Source organism: Urocampus carinirostris, chromosome 14 (genome assembly GCF_059441175.1).
Source record: "Urocampus carinirostris isolate Australia breed hairy pipefish chromosome 14, RoL_Ucar_1.0, whole genome shotgun sequence".
Lineage (NCBI taxonomy): Eukaryota > Metazoa > Chordata > Actinopteri > Syngnathiformes > Syngnathidae > Urocampus > Urocampus carinirostris.
Genome location: NC_142362.1, coordinates 16,535,177 through 16,547,807, shown reverse-complemented (window position 1 = coordinate 16,547,807; position 12,631 = coordinate 16,535,177). Strand labels below are relative to the sequence as shown.

General features: G+C 39.0%; 1 long non-coding RNA gene across 1 annotated transcript; it reads left to right on the top strand.

Moving 5' to 3' along the window:
* The first annotated feature begins 4,179 nt into the window (after window positions 1–4,179).
* LOC148352798 (uncharacterized) lies at window positions 4,180–11,983 on the top strand. Its single transcript, XR_015852705.1, has 3 exons — window positions 4,180–4,221; window positions 8,933–9,129; window positions 9,559–11,983. It is a non-coding gene; the product is annotated as an uncharacterized LOC148352798 (long non-coding RNA).
* Window positions 11,984–12,631: the final 648 nt, after the last annotated feature.

Below are 12,631 nucleotides of genomic sequence, written 5' to 3'. Positions count from 1 at the left end.
TTCTCCCCTTAATGAGTATCCCATTGCGCTTCTTCCCTCTGATCTGCATGATCAACCATCTGTCTTATCTAGGGACGGTAATGCACCCAAAATAGCACTGAGCTCTTTTAATTATTTAAGTTAAAGGAAAAACGAGGAAGCCCTAATTACCCCGCAGGATGACACGTGCCGAGAGTCTCGGTCCAGCTAATCGTGGGTCATACAAGGGGTTCAAACTGAGGGTGATTCATTCAGTCTTGAAACAGCCGTGCATTATAATGCTGAACTGGCTCCGTGATGGGCTCCAGCATGGACTCTTGTTTACTTTTACAGGTCTGTCAACAAGATGGGCCGCTAATGTGTCAACCTGGTTTTTGCTTTTTGATATTTCTTTGTCATGCTGAAATTCATAGAAGGTCTGCAACGGATGTAAAAGAAAGTAAGACATATTTCTACTAACAATTAAATCAAATTGAATTAGGTAATAAATAAAGCCAAGTCCAGTAAAGCTAGGAGTCCTTTGTCCAATGCATCCTGCCCTAGTTATCAATAAAACCAAGACGGACTTTGTATATAATGAATGAATGGTTGTTCAAAATAAAACCAGTTATTCATACCTTGTAAATAGTATCTTTTATTCCAAAATATAAAATTTCCGTTTTACCTTAAAGTCTTTTATTACACGTTCATCCTGAAGTGCCACGTTCTATCTAGTTGTAAACAACGTACACTACTTTGTAATCAATGCCAATCGTTTTCTATTCTATAATCCACGAAGATGTCAAAAACAGATCTCTACTTCTATCTGCTGGCCAGTTGGACAAATTACACTGTATATTCATTTTACAAATGAAGATTATATAGCCGTTAATCACGATAAGAGTCCAGTGGGTGTAAACTGAACATTATTTAGAACATATCGGAATAGAAAGCCTTTATTGTCATTACACAAATTGTCAATGAAATTAAAAGCTGTCCCATTAGGTGCACATATACACAAAGCATTTAAAAAGTCACATTGAATTTAAAAATAGTGCATCTACCACCATGGTATATATATATATATATATATATATATATATATATATATATATATATATATATATATATATATATATATATATATATATATATATATATATATATAAAAACACATATAACCCACCCGGTAGCAACTTAGATAGCAGCGATCAATGATAAGTCTTGGATATTTAAAGATAATTGGTGGTGGGCCTCATCAGGGACGACAACGACCTGGCCTACAGAGAGGAGGTGGAGCAGTTGGTGGCCTGGTGCAGGGACAACAGCCTGGTCCTGAATGTTGACAAAACTAAAGAGATCATTGTCGACTTTAGGAAAAACCAGCCCAACCATGCCCCACTTTGCATCAACAACAAGGCTGTGGAGGTTGTCAGCAGTATCAAGTTCCTAGGGGTGCACATTACAAACAAACTCACCTGGTCCGTGAACACTGCATCACTGGTTAAGAGGGCACAGCAGCGCCTGTACTTCCTGCGGAGGATGAGGAGAGCCCACCTGCCCCCACCCTCCCTCATCACATTCTACAGGGGCACCATAGAGAGTATCCTGACCAGCTGTATCTCTGTGTGGTGTGGAGGCTGCAGCGCTACCGACTGGGGTAGTGTGAGGAGGGTAACGAGGACTGCAGAGAAAATAATCGGGACTACACTTCCCTCCATTCAGGACATTGGCCAGAAGCGCTGCCTATCCCATGCTAAGAACATTATCGGGGACCCCTCTCACCCCCATCATGGACTGTTCACTCTGCTAGCCTCTGGAAAGAGGTACTGCAGTGTGCGGTGCAGGACCACCAGGTTCCGCAGTAGTCTAGTCCCCCTGGCCATTAGACTGTTAAATGGTCAATCTAACATATAGTTAACCTAAACCTAAACGGCTGCTAATCTGACTTTTTGCACTACTGGCAGTTCTTTATAGCTTGCCACTCCTTGCACATTTGCTCTCTGCACTATTGTACTTACAGCGTTATTGTTACAGTGTTAATGTTACTGTTTACCTGACTTGTAAACCTGAATGCCCATTTTGCACATCTGGTTAGCTACTCCTCTTGCACTATCGGCACTATGGTAAAATACTATACGTAGCCATAATACAATACAACTTTTACTTATATCTGTACATTCGAGGAAACTGTGCGGGTCAGATGTATCGACATTTCGTTCTGTATACACGTGTACTAGAATGACAATAAAGTAGATCTGAATCTGAATCTGAATCTGATCTACAGTGCAAATACACATGATTTGACAAATAGGTGCAGTTAATTTCTGTGCAAATGTGAATTAAGTATTGTGACAGCTTTGGGGAACAAGCTGTCTTTGAGTCTATTTGCTTTGGCTGGAATGGATCGGTTTCAACTACCAGAGATTCATTTAGAGAAACACAGAACTCCATATTTTACATTATGTTGTGGCCATTTTATAAAACAGTACCAGTAAGCACATGGCTTTTAATTGTCATTAATATTTTAGGCCATTTTTTAAAAATTTACATGTATCTTTATATCAAAGCAGCACGGCGGCGCAGTGGTTAGCGCGTGTGCGGCACAGTTCTGAGGTCATGAGATCAAACCTCCTGTGTGGAGTTTGCATGTTCTCCCCGTGTTTGCGTGGGTTTCCTCCGGGCACTCCGGTTTCCTCCCACATTCCAAAAACATGCATGTCAGGTTAATTGGCCGGTCCAATTTGTCCCTATGTGTGAATGAGCGAGCGAATTGTCTGTCCCTGTGTGCCCTGCGACAGGATGGCAAGCAGTTCAGGGTGTCCCCTGCCCCCTGCCCAAAGATAGCTGGGATGGGCTCCAGCACCCCCGCCACCCTACTGAGGATAAGTGGTGCAGAAAATGGATGGATGGATGGATGGATGAATATTTATATCACACTAGAAACTTTAAACTGGAGCATACTTGGACAATTCTTTCACTCTAGTCACTTTCATCTGTGTTTTATCTTATTTGTATCTTATTTTCCTGAGTCATCTTGGGTTAATCTTGTATTTTTATCTTTTTAATATTCGTAATATTCTTTTATGTATACATGTACAGTATATAGTTTCTTAGTTTTATTTCGCTGGCAACTGTGTGGACACCAAAGTAAGGATTTCATTGAGCAAGGAATCGTGGTTCTTTACTGTGCTTATGACAATAAACACTTTGAATTTACACTCACAAGGACAAACAGAGACAGCCATCTTCCCTTGGGTCATCACCACCCTAAACAAGCGCATTAAACTGTGAAAACATATCTTTCGACTTAGTTTTGTTTTCGTCGATTTGATTCTGTTAAATGTTTTTCCACGAAACTGTGAAAATGTATACCTTGTGACCTGCTGCTAAATGTTATTTCACTTATTTTTATTGCACTATGGTTACGATGCATTGTTCTTTTTTATTCACAAAAATGTCACTGTTATAATTTAGGCCTGTCTCTTAGCACTACGTAGTTAATATTCTTCTGCCTTTTATTCTGATAGTCTTGTATTCATTTCCCCCCCTCTTTTAAGTCTTTATGACACGTTTACCCGGAAAGAGGCTAATCTTGTTGCATAAAATGTTTACTGCGTTTTTAATGAATGACAATAAAGACAATTCAAAACAATGGTCATTTTATGTAATTAAAATAATAATAATCTTCCCAATCTTCCTCTGCACACAACTACAATAAATGACATGATGACATATTTTAAAGAAACAATGTTGTAATAAAGGAGCAACAATCAAAGACACGTTCTAAATGTATCCGATTTGGATCACTAAAAACACATTTTTCTACATTTGTCAAAACAGACTTTGATTTTGCCTTAAATAAATCAATTTCTAATTTTATGATTGCTCGTAATGACATTTGATCGATTTTTTTAAACAAAAAAATAAAAAATAATAATAAAACGTTTTTTTAATTTTTAAAACATCAACAAGCCTCTAAATTTTCAGGGCAACGGACTTGATTTTGACTATTTATTATTATGTCGAATTAGTATGACAGTTAGTTAAATTTACAGGCCAGTAGTGTAATGTTTACCTTGAGGAATGACCACAGATAATCAACGAGACCATGCAAACAAACCGCAGCAGATATCGCGATATTCTGCGGGAAGTGACGAGCTCCCAGGAAGCAGGAGACGGAAGCGCTGACTGGTTTATTCAGTCAGTTACATTTTATGACCGGAAGGGGGCCATCATGTCCAGGTTATAGCACAGCAAAAGGTTTGATGTCTATATTAATACATTAAAATTGACTGCAACCAGGGAAATAAATTATGATTTGTACATTCGAAATTTTCATTACTAATTTTGATGACATATATATATTTGAAATTTAAATTCTGATGTCAAAATGATTTGGTATGCAGAATATATGCAGAAGAAAATGCAGTTTAAATATATAGAATATGCGTCATTTTTGTCCAAACCAGGTACATGATTACTTTGCAGTATATTCACTGGTTTGTTAGTTCTATTTTATGTTATTCTTTTCAGGGGGTTGCAAAAAAATGCTCTCTGAAAATTATTATTGGAGATTCAATGTTTTATTTATTTTTTCACAACATTAACCATACGTTTAACTTCGACGGATTCGGAATACAATCAAGATTTTAAAAAAAATCAGAAACCATTGAAAGACGATTAAGATAATGAATACGCAAATGTCATGAGACCTACGATATTATTAGAATTATCAATGGGGTTTTAGAACTAAAGATGCATTGATTGGCCACTAGATGGCAGTAAACACTGCACTTTGTCATGTTAACGGACAGAATATTTAGTATAAAAAACAGGCATTGGGGCAATGTAATCGATTAAATTCCGAATAAGTGTTCAATCTTCATTCTTTGAAAGCTTTCGTGCATTATGGAAAAAAAAGCCATGCTTCATTTGTGAACCTTGTATTCGGTGGAGGTTGCTTCAATTAGCTTACGTTTTATGTTTTCATCATAACCTTACTGCAGTCAAATCTGGTCCATCTCAGGTTTTTACTGTACAGAAGACAATTTCATCGGATATAAAAAATGTCAGTTAAAGTTGTACTAAATTGTTTGACAAACAAATCTAAATAATCAGAAATGCCTGGAGTATAATAAAAGGGGAAATATACCTAAAAAAAATACGAGTGCACATAGTGAATTCTTTGTCATAAATCCCTGCAAGCATTTCGACAGAATTGAGGTTGTTTGAAATTGGATTTTTGTGTCAACTTCGGCTGCAATCAGCAGTAAAATTGATTGAATCAGGGAAATTGAAGTCGTTGAGGAAAAGAACACTTTGCTTTCCAAAATAAAACCAATAGAGATAAAAGGTTAAATAGTTTTGACTGGTAAAAGACAGATGGATAGACAGACAAAACTAAAAAAAAAATAGAGATGCACAATGATCGATTTTTCGTACTGATACCAATAAAATATTCCCTCTGAAGACCAATATTGCTAAAAATTCAAACTGCATGCTATAGTTAGAGGAAAAATGAAAACATACATTCACATAATTTTTTATATCACAATATTATACGTCTACGGTAAACAAGTCTCAAAAAATTAGTGTTGTAGAGACTCCAGCTTGACTTTATCAATGAATTGATGGATCAATTGTTACTTTGTTTGTTAGAGCAAACTATAAAGATATTTTGATGAGCACCACAACACTGACATATAGCTACTACAGTGTGTTCATCATGTGAAAATAAGTCCCTTCCTAACATTATATACCAGGGCTCCTACACCGAATGGCACGCACGCCTTAGTTAACCAAAATTCATATGTCATTCTTTTCAAATGGCATTATCTTGGTTTTACTCATTAGTAGCAAAAAAAAAAAAAAAAAAATAAAAGTACAAATGCCTCACCGGGCCAATAGCCACTTACGGCTGTAGAGGTTTCGCATAGCAGCACACATGAATTTATAGCAGCAATAATTTGCTAAAGGAATACAAAACATGAATATATGTATAGTACACTATGTTTTCGTTTAGTGCAGAAAAATAATACATCGTGTTGACACACGTTTTGTCGAAAACTGTCAATCTTAATAAACAAGCTGTCAATCTCATTTTAATTGGCAACAAAATAGAAAATAAAACATTCTAAAACCAAACCAAAACTCAATGTACTTGCACAATTTCTTCTTAGAAAATGAAATATTTGTTATACTGAGGAACAAAAACGCTTAAAATCTTTTGAAACAAGTATTTTAGGCTAGCTGAGTAATAGGGCGGCGCCGACTGGCCAATTATCGGGTCTTTATTTCCTATCCAGATGTCTTATTTGGACATTATCGGTTCGTCAACTATCATCCTGATAATTATCCCTAAACAAATGTTTAATGCTGTGTAAGTCGGGCATGTCCAAAGTCCGGCTCGGGACGATAAGGCCCGTGATTAAATCTTTACTGGCCAGCAGCCTCTGTCATAAAATTGATAATATGTGGCCCATCAGTAATGCTGTATAAAGTACATAATGACAAAAAAAAAAATCAACATTTTACTCGACGATGGCCGTAGTCCTTTGGCCAGCTTGCCCTAGACTTTCTGTGAAAATGTAAGCCCACTCCTTTTCAGATATGGTGAATGTAAATAAAAAAACGAAAGTTGACTGTGAGGGCCGCCGCTTCCAGGACAAGTGGAAATTTGGGTATTTTTCCGTCAAAATCCGAAACAACTGCGCTGCCTTCATTGCCAAGAGACTGTGGCTGTTTTCGAAGAATATGACATCAAGAGGCACTGCCAGACAAAACATGCTAACTAAAAACAAATGGCACAGCGGTGCTTTTTCACAAGCAAGTAAAATGAAAATTCTACAAAAGTGGGACAAGGTCGCGATGCTGATCGACAAGCACTGCAAATCTCTCAAAAAGGGTGAGTTTATTAACGATTGTTTAAAGAATGCCAGGATGAATAATCAGCCCTAACTAGAGATAAGATTGGGCCTATAAACTCCTGCCCACCGCAACCCAAGCCCACAATTATATAATCCCAAACCCGACAGATTAACTTGATTTAAGGGAGTAAACCCGAAGTTTTACTTCAGCGCCGAAGTGAGCATTTCGTCAAAGTGCAACGGAATGAACTGATTGAAATGGCACCAAAAAGAAAATCATATTCTGCAAGATACAAATAGTTAAAGATGTGGCTAAAGAGCAGAAAGGAGGTTTGTCAAGCTTGTAAGCTATTGGCGAGAAGCTGAAATAGCTGAATAGAGGTGGAAAGAGGAAGCAGCGCATCTTCTACTGTGACACTGAGGATGAAAATATCTTTAGATTTTGTGACTTGGAATTAAACTAATGGTTTGATCTTTATAATAGAGTTATGTGAATAATATGACTCTGACGCCGAAGTGTGCATTCCAGCGCCGAACTGCAGCGCTAAGTGTGCTACTCCAGTAAAAGTACTGTTACTTCAGAAAAAATATTAATCAGGTACAAGTAAAATGTAAGTAAAAGTAAGTGCATGGTCCTCCGCGAAGGAGGAAAAAAAACAAAATTAGATTTTGGAATACGATAAATACTCCCAATACGATAATGATATATGCTCAAGAATTAGGTAGAGTTAAAAATTAGTTTATTAAGTTATTTTTATTTTTACTTCATTTTATTGACATGTTTTCTGCTGGGTTTTTTTCTGTATTTTTGCACCACTGTCTGTTCCCTTAAACACTGTTAAATGTTAAAACAGTCAAACACTACAAAGTCCAAAATTTAATGCCCATTTTGTTTGTCATGCAATGTTCAATATTTAGGATTTGGCGCCCCGTTCCTGACCAAACCGGTACAGTACTAACAAATCCGAGCGTCACAACGGAATTGTGAGCACTCTTATTTGCATTGATTTAACGTACTTGGTGGCTCATAAATCACTTGATACAACGAATCGATGACGTAATTAGTTGCCAACACTTTCAATTATTGATTTTAATCCATTTTATCGATTAGTTGTTGCGGCCCTAAAGCCAACTATGATGTATCTCAATCTTAATGGTGCCAGATAATATCCCAACCTATATTCTTTTCTGTTTTTCTTATCCCTATCATTGTTTGGGTAAGGTTCTTCTGTAGATGATTAGTAAAGAAAATTCCTTAAATTCGAGGGAGTGTGAGCCTTGATTAAAGTATGCTGTACTTTCAAAAGCAGTTAAAAGAACAAATTATTGTGTAGACAATTTTTTTTTAAATTAACTAGGGTTTTCATCCGTTTTCCTGATCAAATTATCTAAAAAACCTATGTGGTGCTTCTTTGAAGGCGAGATGAGTTTAAACGAATGAACTCACCTCTGCAATTTGATTGGTCAATTGAGTATTTGTTAGAATTATTTAGTGACCACCCAAATTTGCTACATTTGAACAGTGGATAGAATACGAAGCCACAAAGACAAACGACAACAGATTGACAGCTGACCGTCAAGCCACCAGACGGTTGGACATCTAGGGAACAGACAATCCTCGAAGCCGGTCTGCCACAAAAAAGAGACAGAAGGTGTTAAAAGTCAACCTTAAGTGTGAAAGTTCTTCTCGGCACCACACCTATGTAACATTCATACCATTTAAATTATGAATCAGAGCTGTGTTCAAAGCTGATGAATATTTAAAGGACGGAGTATACAGATCATCTTATTGACAGAGCGGGAATATTAATGTCCTCCTCCCCGAGTCTGATTAGAGGTTAAGTCGAATGCAAACTGCATAATTCATTTCCATTCAGCCGCTTTTGCACATTCCGACCGGGCTCATTGTCTCAGGTGGGCTAACTTTGCGACAGAGATTTGGTTTTGCTGACCGTTAGAGGAGCGATTTTGCACAGATTCGGCGCGGTTAGCTTGCTGCTTAGCCGCTGTGGCCCGCGCAGGTGAGAATGTCTAACGGTGAAGAAATCAATATGATGTAAATTATTAAGAGCTCAGGAATGCATCTGACCCCTACTGTCTTGCAGCAGGCCCGGCTGTGAAGGCTGGCAGGTGGACGGAGCCCGGATTTCTCCCCCCCTCCAAGACTCATTAGTGGCTGGGAGCCGAGACTCCTCGCGAGTGGAAAGGCAAGGATCACAGCGGGGAAGTGATGGCCCAGGCCTCTCGCAGCCCAGCTCAGCCTTCGCTCAGGCTCTGCCAGCCTCTCCCTGGAAGCTCATTAGTAAGTGCACTGATGCATAAGAGCTCGTCATTAGCGGCCGATCCCTCTCTGCCCCCCTCCCAACCACCGAATCCCGTATTTCATCTAGAAACCCCCTCTTAGACATTATGTCTGATCCTCAAGGCCGGTGGCAGTGCCGGTTTTAAAAGAAAAATCTACTTTACCGCCGTCTAGACATATGCTTATGTTATCGTTTGGGTAAAGGCCCCCTCGCGTCATAATCATTTTTTTTATTGTTTTATGCATAACGTGGAAAAATGTGTCTGGGACTCTGTGTTGTGGAATGCTCTGCTTTCGGAGATAAGATTTGCTACCTCAGTAGAAGTTTTATGAAGATAGACTTCTATTCAAAAGCTTATGATTGATGCCCACCTCATATTTTGTCTTGTCCTGTCTTTTTCTGACTGCCTGGCTGGTGGTGATATGAAGGAGAAGGACGATTTGAGATGAGTCAGCGGACCAGCGTCTGGACCTGAAGGATGTCAACGCCTTCATCGACCAGCCGGCAGAGATGGGAAGCTGCGTCGTTGCTGTTATGGGCACCTTGGACTATTTTACAGGCTTGAGGCGTCATTGCTATCATTCACTTTATGTTATGTATTGTTTTCTTTTGATGTTCACTATGTTTCGTGTACTGTTACTCAATGCTAAATCTATTGCACCCTGGTCATCCTGGGAGGGGGATTACATTTGTGAGGCCCCTTCCCAAGGTTTCTTATTTTCCTCGTGCTCAGGTTTTAAGTTTTACCTTGCCCGCATGTTGGTTTAAGATCAAGTCAAGTCAAGTCAAGTCAAGTCATTTTTATTTGTATTGCCCTAAATCACGAAGAGTCTCAAAGGGCTTCACAGATTATTACACTATATTACACAGACTATTTTTCAGCCGACGAGAAGAGTAGGTTATTCATATGCTATGGAGTAGAAGTGAGTCTTAAGCTTAGATTTAAACATTTCCACTGAGATTGCAGATCGGATCTCAAGGGGAAGAGCATTGCACAGCACCGGTGCCCTGATGGAGAACGCTCTCGAACCAGCAGAACACTTCTTTGCTCTTGGGATCACCAGAAAACCGGAACTCTCAGATCGTAGGCTTCGGACCGGGACATAGGGGCAAATCAGATCTGAAAAATAAGAGGGAGCAAGTCCATGTATGATTTTGTATAATACTAAGAGAACCTTGGAATCACATCTAAGGCTAACTGGGAGCCAATGCAGGTTAGCCAAAATCAGATCAGGGGATGGTGTCATTGAAACCTGTGCAGTCCTTTGAAACATCTTGTGATATACAAATTCATGTGACTTGATTTGACTGTTTGTCTGTGATCTGAGAGAGAGGGATGCACAAACGAAAAAAAAGTGAACAAAAAACTGGAAATTAGCTCAGTAGCTAAAGAGCAGGGGTGTCAAATGTCATGATTACCCATATGCTTCATCTGTGCCAGCTCCTTTGGCGCCAACTGCTTCAGACTCTGATTGGCTCTCTGTCCCTAATTAAACCCACTCCTATCCGTCCCGTTTTGTTAGTCCGTCTGCGAACATCAGTTAACACTAGGCAAGCCTTTTTCGACCCTGGCTCCCACCTGTTTTTTGCTCCTGTCTGTCCCCCGGCTTCGACCCATTTTTGATTCTGACCACGTCTACTCTCCCGTCCCGGCTTTCGACCTCTTTTTGTCCCAGACCACGTCTACTCTCCTTTCCTGGCTTACGACTCGCTTACGCCCACGACCATATTTTTGCTCTCCAGTCTTGGCTACTGACCCCTTTTCCTTTGGTGAGAAACGCAACGCAAGTGGGTCATCAAACTCATTTTAGCTTGCTTGACTTGTTTGTATTTTCAATGTTTTCATAGAAAATGTGCATTGTGTAATTTACTATTAACTGGTGTTATGAATTACAAAAGATTCATAGTATTTGGTAGCACTGCTAAAACCACTCCAAAACACAAACGATAAAAATTAAATTGAACAAACAAAAATATAAGCAACGTCCAACCATTTTGGAGCTAGTGTGCTTATAAAAGACACTACAAATGGTATATTTTAAAAAGCAACGATTGCTGCTGATTTGATAATGATCTGAACATTCCTCTTTGTACGTTGACTGTTGCTAGGTAGAAAACTGCCGACGGCACTTAACGCCCACATATCAGGAACTAAACAATCAGAGGAAAAATATTTTCCGGGAGAATCCGGACTCTATCGGAAAAAAAAGTCAATATTTTGAAGACGCCATTTAAAATCTGTTATTTTCGAACCAAGAAAAATATCTGGGGGAAAAAGGTGAATGACATAAATATATGTTTTTCATTTTAAAAGGGGATCTTATTACAAAAGATAGTGAGGGATGAAGAACTGATGTGTCAATTTGGAGTCCTGGAAATTGAGTCCACATATAGCTTTGCAAAGCACAGAGTAAACATTAGTTCTTAACCAAGACTTTGGCTCAGTGCCCCTTTTTCCTTCCACTACATTTGGGTTTGATCTGGGGTATTTGCTTTCACTGGCGGCCAGATCCCCTCAGCACCTGATAGCCGCCCAGGCTCGGAGTAAATAAGATCCGGGGCCCAGCTTTCTTTTGGGGCTGCTGGGTAAATAAGCTCTCTGGTGTGTGTGTGTGTAGCGTGCCCAGCAGCCGTGTGAGCACTGGTGTGGAGGCCTCCAGAGACGCCCCTTCCCCTCTTCTATATCTGGTTTATTCACACTCCTATCACACATGCTCCCTCACTGTATATGATCAGATTTGGCCGTGCAGCAGGTTATTTTTAAATGAAAAAAAAAGCATTTGATACAAGCTAATGAGCTCACAATTGTGTTTAAAGTATACATAAAGCATTTTTTGCAACTTGAATTTTAATGTTGGCAAAGCCGTAAAAGCTCTATCCTGTGAACCCTCGCTATAATAAAGTTTACCTATGACGGTTTTGCATCGTGCATTGCAATCTACATTCTGATTGGCTAAACGTCTGCTTCTTCTCTTCCTTGAAAAAAGTATTTGCCCTCTTCCTGAATTGTGTGTTCTGCATACTTATAGGTTTCAGATCATCAAACCAATTTAAGCATGACACAGAGAACACCTGAGGAAATATAAAACACAGCTTTCAAGTGTTGATTTCATTTAATAGAGCACCCAAAAAAATCTAGGGCTATCTGGCTCTACGTGAAAGGTTTGCAGCCCATTAAATTTGGCCTAAAAATGGCATGGCATTTGACCAAAAGAACATGATGCCAACAGTAAAGTATGGTGGGGACAGCTTGATAGTCTGGGGCTGCTTTGCTGCCTCAGGACCAGAACAACTTGCTGTGGTTGACAGAATAATAAATTCTGATGTTTACCAGAAGATCCCGAAGGAGAACGTGTTTTATATATATATATATATATATATATATATATATATATATATATATATATATATATATATATATATATACAGAGAGAGAGAGAGAGGAGCGAAAGAGAGAGCGGCAGCGAAAGAGCTAGAGCAAAGGAGAGAGCAAGAGGGGGA